The sequence below is a fragment of the Lissotriton helveticus genome, chromosome 2_1 (genome assembly GCF_964261635.1).
Source record: "Lissotriton helveticus chromosome 2_1, aLisHel1.1, whole genome shotgun sequence".
In the NCBI taxonomy this organism is placed as follows: domain Eukaryota; kingdom Metazoa; phylum Chordata; class Amphibia; order Caudata; family Salamandridae; genus Lissotriton; species Lissotriton helveticus.
This window is the reverse complement of record NC_136059.1, coordinates 1064735692-1064748418: the sequence shown is the minus strand read 5'-3', so window position 1 is coordinate 1064748418 and position 12727 is coordinate 1064735692. Positions and strand designations below refer to the sequence as shown.

At 44.3% G+C, this 12727-nt stretch overlaps 1 protein-coding gene across 1 annotated transcript in view; it reads left to right on the top strand.

Annotated features, from left to right (window-relative positions):
- Positions 1 to 3424: 3424 nt before the first annotated feature.
- Positions 3425 to 12727, top strand: part of LOC144818443 (glycine N-phenylacetyltransferase-like) — a 224123-nt gene continuing 214820 nt past the window's right edge. Inside the window, exon 1 of the mRNA XM_078675864.1 lies at positions 3425 to 3571. The gene's annotated coding sequence lies outside the window, so the exon portion shown is untranslated. The remainder of the gene's footprint in view (positions 3572 to 12727) is intronic.

The window sequence follows — 12727 nt, the reverse complement described above, 5'->3', positions numbered from 1 at the left end:
ATTTATCGTCGACGGAGCCCCATCATCCCTCGCTCCGCGATGGAGAGACTGGGTAGACCGCCTCCAAATCTATTTTGAAGGGGCGGGCACGGCCCGGGAGAAGCACAGAGCATTACTCCTTCACCTAGGAGGGAAAGATATCCACCGTATATACAAAACGATAGTGGATGCCATGCCAAAGACGTACCACACCCTCCTCAACGCTTTGAACGCGCACTTCGAGCCTATGGCAAGTAAAGACTACGAGCGGTTCATCTTCCGCCAGGCCAAGCAGGACGCAGAAGAATCACTGGATGCCTTCCATGGGAGATTGAAAGAGTTAGCCAGCACGTGTGGATTCCAAGATGAACAGGAAGAAATCCAAGGACAGATAATACAAGGGTGCTATTCTTCCAAACTCAGAGTCACCTTCCTCCAGGAAGACGGCAAACCGCTGGCGGACATCCTAAAACTCGGGCGATCCAAGGAACTTTCGCAGGCCAGAGCGTCCCATATGGAAGTGGCCCTCCATCGGCCCATCAAGATGGAGCAAGTCAATAAGGCAGAGACGGCGAACGTCGTGAGGCCAAAAGTGCGCCAATATGGCGGCAAGAAAGCGCAGGACAAGCGCAAGGATTGTGGATACTGCGGAGGACCGCCCCACCGCATGCAAGATTGCCCGGCAAAAGGAAAGAGGTGTAGCGCATGCGGGTGGATAAACCACTATGCGGCGGTTTGCAGGTCGACGAGATCAAAGAAAGAAGCTGCGCAAGCAGTCGTGGAGGAACGAGATAGTGAGGACATGGACGACGACACCAGTGACTATCCCGTCCACTATGTGTTTGCGATTGATCAGCCAAGGCAAAAGAAGCGGCGCCTGCCAAAATGCCGGATCAAATTTCACCAGCAAGAGGTGAGAGCCACGATCGACACAGGAGCATCCATTGAACTGATGGCGGCCAACGTATATAACCAGCTTAGCAATAAGCCCCCCCCACCGCGAAGCAAGAATCAGGGTATTCGCATATGGCCAGAAGACGCCTATTCCACTCCTAGGATGTTTCAAAACGGAGCTGCAATATCACGGCCTCAAGGTTCCCACCACAGTATACGTCACCAAGGAAGGCAGCGGGATGCTGCTGAGTGGGCAATCAGCAGAAGAGCTGAGGCTCATATCATTTGCCATGGCAGTGCTGGAGGATGAACTAGAGGCCATCTTAGAGGATGCGCTGGTAATCATCGACGACTTCACGAAGTATCTCGAAGTGGAAATCGTAGCTAGCCAGGCAGCCACGGAAGTCATCACCAAGTTCGAAAAAACCATTGCCACGCACGGAATATTTGAGGTAGTCAAAACCGACAATGGCCCACCTTTTCAGGGACAAGAGTTTGCGGACTACTTACAGAGCTGGGGAATCAACCACCGGAAAGTAACCCCCCTCTGGCCCCAAGCCAACGGGGAAGTGGAGAGATTTATGCGTATACTCAACAAGACAATACGCATTGCACACGCAGACGGATCACCTGTGGAAAGAGCCATATACAGCTTCCTGAGAGAGTACAGGCAGACACCCCATCTTACCACCGAAGCAGCCCCAGGCCCAGCAACCATGGGCCGAACAGTGAAGGACACTCTCCCAAACCACCCCGATTGGGTCCCTGCTAGAGTGGATGTAGAAAAGACCCTGGCAAACCGGACCCGATCCAATGATCAAGCAAGTACCCGGAGAGGGGCTAGAGAATCGGACATCCAAGAAGGAGACAGCGTGTTTGTCAAAGACCGATATCCAGGAAGCAAATTCCAGCTCCCGTTCCAGCACAAGCCCTGGACTGTTCTACGCCGAACTGGCACCATGGTGACTGCACAGAGAGGATCAGAAATTGTCACTAGGAACATTTCGTTCTTCAAAAAGGTACACCCCGGAGCACCAGATCATCCCGAACCAGTTCACCCGCCAGCCAGGCCCAGCCAGCAAACTGATGAAGATGAATATGAGCTACCAAGGCAGTTCCCTGCCGAGAATGAGAACTGAATTGACCTGGACACCCAGCCGATGTTAGAGATGCCGGGGGAGAGCTTGCCCGGCTCTCCTGTGCAGTCTCCGACAATTGGGGCCTCACCGAGAGTGACACCGTCCGTGCCACTTTCACGAGGGGAGCAATCCAGGTATGGCTTGCGCCGGAATCCCGCCCCGTAATCCCGGCTAGCTGATTTCATGGTGTGACCACCAAGAGACTGAAACCAAGAGACTGGTAACAGATCCTTGTTTTTTTTCTATAATGCTGTTTGTATTGTTGTTCAAATAAAGGTTAGAAGGAATGTAATGTCCTGCGGCGCAGGGTAGCAGTCTAGGCTACCCGCGCCTGCCAGGAAACGTAAGCACGGGCGTGTGACGTAACGCACACGCTGGATAAATAAAGTGGGCGTGGCCGCGGAGATTAGTCCGGAGCCTCGAGCAAAAGAATAACCGGCTCCGTGTTTATTTGAATGTTTGTGCGCCGCTAATCACAGCGCCAGCGCTACGGCAAACATCACATACCCCTCCATTAAAACATAGTTTTTATTCTGGAAGGCTATCTTTCTAATACAAAACCTATGCAATGACAGAACGAACACACTCTTGCACTATGGTGCAAAGGATTGTGCATTTGAAACTAGTGGCCTAAAGAGCGCCAGCGCGGGGGAAATAAAAACAGCACCACATCTTAATAGATATGCCAGTTTTCACTCTCCCTTTGACGCAGCACTTACATTTTGGCTTCTGTGTTGTGTTCCCTCACATTTTTGTGAATTTTCATTTTTAATATCTTTGTACATTTTGCAACACCCTATCGAATAACGTGTGCAATACAATTTTAAAATAATGACTTGCATATTCAGTGCTTTCAGTCGCAGCCTGTGATGTCGTAGCGCTATAAATAAACGTGTCACTATTCTCCAGCGCTGCAACCAGAATCCCGTTTAGCCCAGTGGGATTTTGCGCACCAGTCCAAATCCCGAACTCTCTGCAATGTCGGTGCTCAGGGGTGGAGCTAAATAGAAGGAGAAGAAGCCCAGAGTGTTGCTGCACGTGAAGAGGGCTGGTTTACCCTCCCAGTGAAAGATACGCATCAAAAAGTCAATCCAAACGATTGTTTCCCTTAAGGCCTCCTAGGATAAGAAAAATGCGACGTTCAGCTTTTCTTCAAAATCTGCATGGTTTTTGGTTTGAAGAAGCTGAGGGAGGGTTGGAGAGTCGCACCCCCGGGAAGAGGTGACGCGCAGCGAGGCAGGGGCGGAGTGTGGCTGCTGGGCGGAACCTCGTAGCGCTGGAGGGAACACCAATTTCAAACACCGGAAGTTCTGGTTTCTGAAACGCGTTCAGATCTCCTTTCCCAATCACTGCTGGAAGTAAAAAAAAAAAAAAAAAAGAAGGAAAAAAAAGGTCATAATGATATGATTAGTGCAGTTTTACATCAGAGCCTATGCTCAGACTGCACGTTGATGTGCTCTAACGCTACAGTGACCCTGGCTTGTAGAGGTGAACATAATACTAAGAGAGTTGGGGAGAGTTTGCCCAAGGACGAGCCGAGCCACGCCACCCAAGGACACGTGAGTGTCAAAAATATAGCACAACTAAAAAGTTCAAAAATAGTTCATGTTTTGTAATTATTAGTCACTGTTTGGTATCATTTTTGGATGAAATGTTCAGGGCAGGCTATTCCATCCGGCGTTTTAGAGATAAGGCGAGTAAACAAATAACCAGGGAGAGCTTGGGGTCTGGCTCGGATCTTGGAGCACGAGCCGAGCCCTGAAAATGTGTTCTGTAAATCATACAACAAACCCCGTAAACTATGTTAAAGTCTCTTCAAAGTTCAAAAATATTTTTTTTATCATGTGTAAGCTTTAACATTAATAGGACACATATCACTGTCCTTATAAGTGCTCATTAAAAGTGCTAATTTTGTACAACTGGTAGTCAGAACTCACACTTTTGAATGTGCTTTCATACACCATAATGAAGAAACAAGCATTGGTAAATGTTTCCTATATGAGTAATGATAAGCAGTTTTTTGTTGCAAGTTGTAGCGTGTCGAGTAGTTGTACAAAATAAGGTGAAGAAAGTCTGTTAAAGTGTTATGACCTCTTTAGATACAAAAAGGCAATATATTGTACAGTTAGTAGTAATATAGTGCGGGTAAGTAATAGCAGCATTTTGAAAATTGAAATGAAATAGGAAAATAATAGAATTAATTAATGTAATAGCAATATTATGTGTTTAGAGAAGTTCTGACAAGTTTTGGGCCTGGTGCCTCTGCCACCTGCTGCACCATTCAAATCATGCCCCTAGTGCCGGCAAGATAACTGCATTTGTGACTGCCTGTTTAGTAGTAACATATAGCAACAATGTTTAGAGGAGTTAGGACAACTTTTGGCCCTGGTGCCACTGCACTTGCTACACCGTTCAAATCGTGACCCTAATGCCTGGAGGGTAATTGCACTTGTGACTGCCTGTTAAGTAGTAAAATATAACAATTTTATTTGTTGTTTTGGGGTGCCTAGAGCTTTTGGTCACGGTGCCACTGCACCTGCTGCACTATTGAAATCATGACCCTAGTGATGGCTAGATAACTGCACTTGTAATTGCCTGTATCATAGTAAAATATAGCATTAATAGGTGTTTTGAGGAGTTCTGACAACTTTTGGGTCTGGTGTCACTGCACCTGCTTCACCATTCAAACCAAAACCCTGTTGTCTGCAAAGTAACTGCCCTATTAGCTGCCTGTTTAGTAGTAAAATTTAGCATAGCTCTTGTATATTAACTTTGTTTCACGTGCAATGTTTATAACATTTAGAATTTGATCATGATGACAAAATTGATTAATTTGAAAAAATCAATGCAATAATGCCTACAAATTGCTTAAAAGTAGCGAGGCGTGAATAGGAAATGCCACAAACGTACTAAGGCTAAAGCATCTGCTTTGTACAACTAAGAATTAAAAATAAAGTATTCCCACATACTGTTAGAAGCTGTCTGCCTTTTCCGTGGGAAGATATCTTATCAGTGAATGGGGCTTAAACAGTGTGAACAGCTTTAGTAGAAGTATCGTAAATGTGTGCAGCCACGAGAAGTTAACAAAAAAAAAGTTCCACACAAAAGTGAATGAACACCTATGGGAACTGATAAGAGAACCCTTTTAAGATATATAAAATACAAGAGATTTCGCAAGCACAGTGCAAAAGAGTTTTGGTCAAATAAAATATTTGCCTGAGATCACACAATTAAGCAGGGAAGCAGCAATGTATCTAGGGGTTCTGGTTTCACTCTGTACAAATCAGTGAAGCAAAAGGGTATCTGTCTTTCCTTATGTTAAGACTTGTTTTTACCTCGTAGTGCATTGTTCTGCAGTTTTTAAAATATAGTGCAAACTCAACCTGAAGGTATTGGAACGCTGTACATGAGCACCAGGTGCATTACACAACCATGCACTGTTTATAGGCATGCAGAGGTAAAGTAATTTGTCCAGAACCACGATGTTGAGCCGATGCCAAGACAGGAACCTGGTCCTAAGAACCATAGTTGGCAGCTCTGGCTGTATCACCACATCCTGTCTTGAGGGAGGAAGGCAGACCCCACATGACCGCTCGGTTCGTTATGGGTTCAAGGTTTCAACAGAACCTTGAGCTGAACAAGAGCCAGGCTTCACCCATTCTCTGAATAAGGTGGCATTATATGCTGACGATCTTATAATATACACGATGAACCTCAGTACCACCCTTCCGGTAATATACCAGGAAGCACAGAAATTTTGACAGATTTCAGGTTATGAAATAAACGAAGCCAAGATGGAATATATGACTTGGAACTTGGGAGACTCCATCTATCCGACAAAAAACACCAATAAGGTATTTAGGAATATTGATTACTCAAGATATCGAAAAAATTACAGATATAAACCTTCAGAAAGTTGGAAAAGAAATGCAAAACTTCATAACAGGTTGGATATATCTCCCTTTGACTTTGATCGGGAGAATAAATCTAATAAAAATTATGTTGCTGCCAAAAATAATCTTTTTACTACAAAATATTCCGTCAGCATTTAAGGAGAAAACTCTGAAGTTTCTACAGGCGAAACGTAATACCTTTATCTGGGCTTCGAAAGGAACTCGAATTACATGGAAGAAACTACGAAGGAAAAAGAACATAGGAGGCCTGTGTCTTCCAGACTTAGTTATGTATGCAAGAACATTCTTCATGAAAACAGGAAAAATGCTATTGAATACACCAAAAGGTTCAGACATTGGTATAATGTTCAAAGAGATGCTCCGGGATGTGGAGAATGGAAATCAATGTTTCTTATATAAATTTGGAGATCCAAGATTCTACAAAAAGTATGTCTAAAAATATTATAGTTTAGCATCCACTTGGGCCAAAGTAAAAAAAAAATAGGAATCAGCTACTTTAGTGCCCTTACCCCCATATGGAATACACCAGGCTCACCAGAATGGACTAAAGATGTCCTTGCAACTCCCCTAATTAAAGCAGGAATTCATCGATTGGGTCAGTTAGCCCGAATGGGATCTTACTATCCTGGGAGGAAATAAATTCATTGGTGGACAAAGAACTATCTAAATTTAAATTCTGGCAAATAAGTAGCTGGCATCATTCTGTTGGCTTAGATGTGGGCTTATCCAATTATCTGGATTCGACACTAGCTAAAAATCCCGTAAAGAAAAAAGAAGTGGCAATTCTCTATTGGCTACTTTTGGACATGGAAGACGGCGAACTAAAGTTACCGACTGAACTATGGGGAGATAACTTGCCTGGCTGCAACATCGAAGAATAATGACCAGTATCTCATGATATTCTACACACAACAGTACAACCTGCAAATTTAAAAATAAATCATATTTTCTGTATTCACAGGGTCTATTGGACTCCACTTAAACTCTCAAAATTCTCTAAGGGTCCGGCCCCAAACTGTCCAAAGTGCCTCCAGATAAAGGTGGATGATATTCACATGTTTCTAACATGCCCAAAGCGTAGTCCGTTTTGGGAGGATATAATAAAAGGTATGGAAAGCATTTTTGGTATAACCATGCATGTAAGCGTAAATTTGGTGTTTTTTGGGTTGTTCCCACAATATAAGTCTATGTCAAAGGGGGAAAACAGATTGTGTCTATATTTGATTTTAATTGCACGAAGAGAAATATGTAAAAAATGGGTTAAGGATAATCCTCCAACTCTGCCAGTTTGGGTGACTTCTATTGGACATATTATAAAGATGGATAAAGGTAACAAAAATAAGAAAGATTTTTGGATCCCATGCGAAAGTTGGCTGGACATATTAAGTTAATAAATTATAAATAATCCACACCAATCCGATGATTAAGCCTTTACACTATTTTACTGATTCTCTTTGGCTTTTGTGGGGCACCCGAGAGATACAGAGCAGATTTGCAGAGAAGCCCTGTCTAAAGCATATCCATATAGATACGGAGCTTTCCGGTTGGTGCCAGTTGAAAGAGGGACCACAGGAGTTAACAGAATAAGCTCAATTTTATCTGATGGTGAATGAGGACAAATTAATTTTTTTTTAAAAAGCCAGGCTTCAGGCTTGAGCCTGGCTCAAGCTTTCAGTGGCTCATCCATATCTAGGCATTCCCCCAGTGGGATGGAGGCCAGTTTCGAAAGTTTAGGGCTGTTTCTGGTGCCCTTATCACTTTCCCAAGTTTCCCAGGTAAATTGGAGCAGGCATAGGGAAGTTCAAGAGCGCAAAAGAGAGGGAAGGGGAAAGTAGTAGGCCATCAAAGACAGAAAAGAGGGGAGAGAGAGAGGATGGATGAAAAGAACTACATTGCACGAGTAGACAAAGGGACCGTGACTGGTTATAACATTTTTGTTAAGGCTGCTTTTGGATCTACAGTCCTGCCATGTGTGTACTGATGTGAATGCCATTTGTTTGCTGTAATACTTACTAAACATAAAATGTTTTAAGAAATATTTCCCACTTGATGTTGTAATGAGGGAACTTAGAAAAATTTACCTGTTAGTAAATGGTAAATGATGTTGTTCTAGATGGCTCTGGTAGAGATGCACTTACGTGAAAAACTGGATTCAAATCCAGTAACTCACTGCTGTGACGTGGCAACAGTTGTTAACATATAGATTTATATATGGGAAACCATCAATTGTGGGAGTGTTTTCCACTTAGAAGTTCAGAGTGACGTTATAGACAACACAAGCAAAGCTTAAGTAGTTTGTCACTCAGAACCCTTAGCTGTAAAACCTTCCTGAAACTGATGGCTACCCATCTATAATTTTATTTTGTAAATACTTCTGATCCTCTTGTTTAACTTCTTGCCTGAGGCATTGCTGTGTACAGTAAGGCAGTGTCACCTGCTTTTAAATGTTTGTAGGCTTTCTTCTTTGGATTGTCTTTGTAGAGGCAAACACAGACACAGTCTTTCAAATCTTTACTTTTTCCCTTTTTAGGACTCGCCCTGCGATTGCAGGCCAAAGGCCTGCTGTCGCAGAGCGAGTCTTTTGTAATCATTTCAGGCTTTTGACTTTCAAGGAGTAGGCAGAGCGGACAAGAGGCTGTTACGCGCACGCAGCTGGCCGCAATGGGATCAGGTCGCGCGCTCACCCTCTCCTGTCTCTTCTTTCTCTCCTTGGAAGCCTCATACATACACACACACAGCCACAGCCCCTGCTTTTCGCACAAGCACACACACAGAGACACACACACGGGCACACGAGCGCACATACACACACACATGCACACATACAGACCCCTCCCCCCCCCGCCTCCACCCCCCCAAGGGTGAGATGTTCCCCCCCTCTTTCCTCGCACTCACCTGAGAGGTCGGCGCGGGCCCCATCGTGCAGCAGGAGGCAGGCGGTGAGCAGCAGCGGCGGCTCCATGGCGCTCGGTCCGTCCGTCTGTCTGACTGCCGGCGCTTGCCCCCTTTCGGCCTCCTATACAGATGCGTAAGAGAACAAGGATCAGTGCGTCCCTCCTACGCACTGAGCGAGCGCGTGCCCGCCCGCTACAGAAAGAGAGCACGGACAAGGACCCGGGTCTAATATCAGCTGCGCACGACCCGAGGACAGGGGGCAGACCAGGGCCATGGAAGTATAAGAAGGACAAGGACAAGGGCCCGCCTGCGCTCGTGTATCGCTTTGTGTGAGCACAGAGGCAGTCTACGCTGCCAGGTAACAGTGAGTATTCCCAATATTCGGCGTTGCTTTGGGGGTGCCCAGACACTCGTCTCCCAAGCTCGGGTGTCTTTTCGCCGAAGCTCGGGGCACTGCTTACACTTTTATTTTCAGTGCGCACTTTGATTTTCAGCAGACCTACATCCCTGTGCTATGGCAGTAGCAGCCGCATACACCGTGACATGTGCAGAGACTGCGCCAAGTCCACACAGTTATTTATTTAATGCGTTTTTATATAGCGCGGACTTTACCCGAAGGCGTCAGAATGCTTCACAATAGGAACAGAACTGATACTTGTTTAATTTACACAGAGAACAGTTAAACCTTTACTTTTCGGATTACACAATATGTTTGTACAGCTTATTCAGGTGCTCGTTATTTCTGTTTTCTTCACTGAGTTTTGCACTTTCTTTGCTTCTGACAGATTCCCCGAACGCCCTGTTTTATACTTTGGTGCAGGCATGTTTGAATGCCCTGCTCTGCTTCCCACAATGCCCCTGCTCTCCTGGTGTGCCTCTTTGGGAAAAAACCTGAACCTTCACAGATGTTACATACTCATGCCTGTTCACAAGCCTTGCTTCCTTTACCATGCTACGTTAATATTGAGATGCACTCGCCAGTGCAAACAACACAAAGATTGACTTCGCCACCCATGATAGTTTTGGAAACGGGTTTCTTTAAAGAGGACAGAAGAAGTTCAGACTAACTGGGACATTGAACTTCCAGCACACTGCTGTTTACCTTTTTTTTATATTCATAAGTTAATAATATTTAAATAAACTAGTCACCAAGTGACTAATAGAGCAAATCTAACGAGTCATCTCCCACTGTAAAGACAGGGGCACCTTGCAAGAAATGTTTTGTGCAATTGGTTCAAGCATTTTGCACCACAGTCTACCATATATGAGAAGTAAAAATAACTAACCTTTTAGAGTGCATTCCGCTGCAGAACCATGATAATGGCATATGTTCACTTCACAATCAAGCTGTAATTGCCAATAAAAATCATTTTTGGGTAGTTGGAAACAGATTCTAAACTAGTAGACATGCATGTCCCTGGTGGAAACCATAGATGAATGTGATGAGGGAAACCTTGCTTTAGTGACTTCCATGGGTACATTCTTCATGAGGGCGTCTTTCTTTGCAGATCAAGCATTGCCTAAAGCTGCTGTGGTTTTCCGGAATTGTCACATATGCTCCTCCCAGCACGTGCATACTTAAGGAGGAAGGCATGGGTCCTAAAACTACACCACAAGAGGTGTTTCTCCTATGCTGCTGCTTCTTCAGCTTCATGGCAGTCACTAAGGGGCTTATTTACAAGCCCCTTTCGCTACTTTTGCGACACTTTTAACATGGGAAAAGTGACACAAAAGTGGCGCAAGCAGCTTGTAAATATGCCCCTAAGTTTGTAAGCTAATTGGATACAGAGGCAAAGCCACAGTTTTGCGGGTAGAATTTGGGATTTTTCTCTTAGCCCTTAACCATTATCCATTAAATGGATGCTGTTTTTGGCTTCCCATTCTTTAAAGATTCTGTTGCAGAACCTCTGTTGAAACAATTGCCACATAGGACTCTCCAGCTTTCATTTCACTTTGCATATTTCTCTATTTTATTACCTGCTCACTCTCTTTATTCTTTGATACTGGGAAAGATTTTTTTAAGAACTTCAGCCCATTGGTCAAAGATGTAAGCTACCTTAACCATGATTCTGATGTTTTAGGGGTTAGTCGGATAAACATAAAGGACTTTGGGAGAAGCTGTTTATTCAGGTTTAATTGAATGCATTTCCATCTAAAGAAGGCCAGACTTAATGACTTTGTCAATGCTTGTTTTAGGTCAAGCCTAGTAAAATCATGCGCTGCTCTGTGAGGCATGCTGTATTGAGGTAGGGACTTGATGCTCCGCCCACATTTTTAATTGGCTTGTCTCATTGTCCTCTGTAAAATATGGCTATTCATTAGGTCAAAAGGCTTAGTAGTCCCTCCTTACTACTGCCATGTCTCATTTTGTAGCCAATATACCCAGTTAAGTGTGTTGTTGCCGGGTAGGCTTTTACTACATCCTCCGAGCACTATTTTCTCAAATAGATTTGTCCTGCCGGCTGTTGCAGGCAGGACACGCTGTCTCCTGAGGCTTTTTAATTTTTTTTATAGTAAGCATTTGCAATGCAATAGGTCTCACATTTGCGAGAGTTTAGGAGCGGTTTGGAGAACCCTGGTTTAAGCTATTAGCATTAAAAATAACAATGCCTTTTATTTATCTGTTTTAAAAGCAACACATAAAAAAAGGCATTGGCATTTACAATGACAATAGCTCAAACTCTCATAAATGCGAGGCCTATTGCATTGAAAATGCTTGTTAATGCAGGTGAAGGAAGCGGGAACCATGATGGTTTGTTTATTTATTGGCAGCTTCCTTCTTTTGAAGTTGCCATGTGGAGTGACGCTTCGGCTATCTCCTTTTCAGCTGGCTGTCGCGTCTCACTTTATTTTCTTAGTTGGGAGTAGAAAAGGGACAACTTTACATTTTTTCATTATATTGTGGTGCTTGATCTTGCGATACTACGCAAACAAATGATGGACGGAATTCTGAATGAATCTTACATTCACCCCCAGTTTAAAGATCTGGGTTAAATCCATCATTCTTTTGCTCACTACGCCACCCCATTTTGGACCCAGCCATATGCAAATCAGTCTTGACCCTGTTCCTCATGGGAACAGTCAAGCCCGAACTGCCAAGCCAGGTCCTCCCTGGACCGGACACAAACATCCTGTGACAGGTTCGGATAACTCCTTTTCACCTGGCCGTCGCGTCTCACTTTATTTTCTTAGTTAGGGGTAGAAAAGGGACAGCTTTACCTTTTTTTCATTATAAAGAGTTGTGCTTGATCTTGCAGTCCATCAACTGTTGTTTTCCCATTCGTCACCCCGAGTGGGACGGGTATGCTCGGACGTGAGTCCCGTGCTCTCCACACCACTGGAGTCAAGCTATCCTGGCTGATGACGGCTGATAGCCAGAAACTGGTCCTAGGATGCTTGATTCAGGTCCAGGTAAGACATGGCTTGGCAGTTCGGGCTGGACTGTTCCCATGAGGCACAGGGTCAAGGCTGATTTGCATATGGCCATGTCTGAACTGGGGTGGTGTAGAGTGCAAAAAAACGATGGATTTAGGCACAGATCTCTGTACTGGGGTGAATGTAGGACATTGCATTCTGTCCATCAACTGTTATTTTTGCATTGATCTTGCAGTACGGCACATCAGATGTTCATCAGAGGTACCTTTTTGTTGTGGCAGTTCGATTGCTCTTAGACATGTAATGGCGGCTGACAGTCCAGTGAGTGAAGCACTGGAACTTCCAGTACTTCACAGCAGCGGTTTATGAGTTTTGTTAACCACTGCTGTAGCACACTTACAGTGGGTTGTTGCTTTCAGAAACCCTTTTCATGATACTGAAAGGGTATATGAAATATATAACAAAAGCTGCTATCCGCTGTTGCTACGTCATATAGGTATTCCAGGCTGGGGGGTTGTTGGAAACAAAACA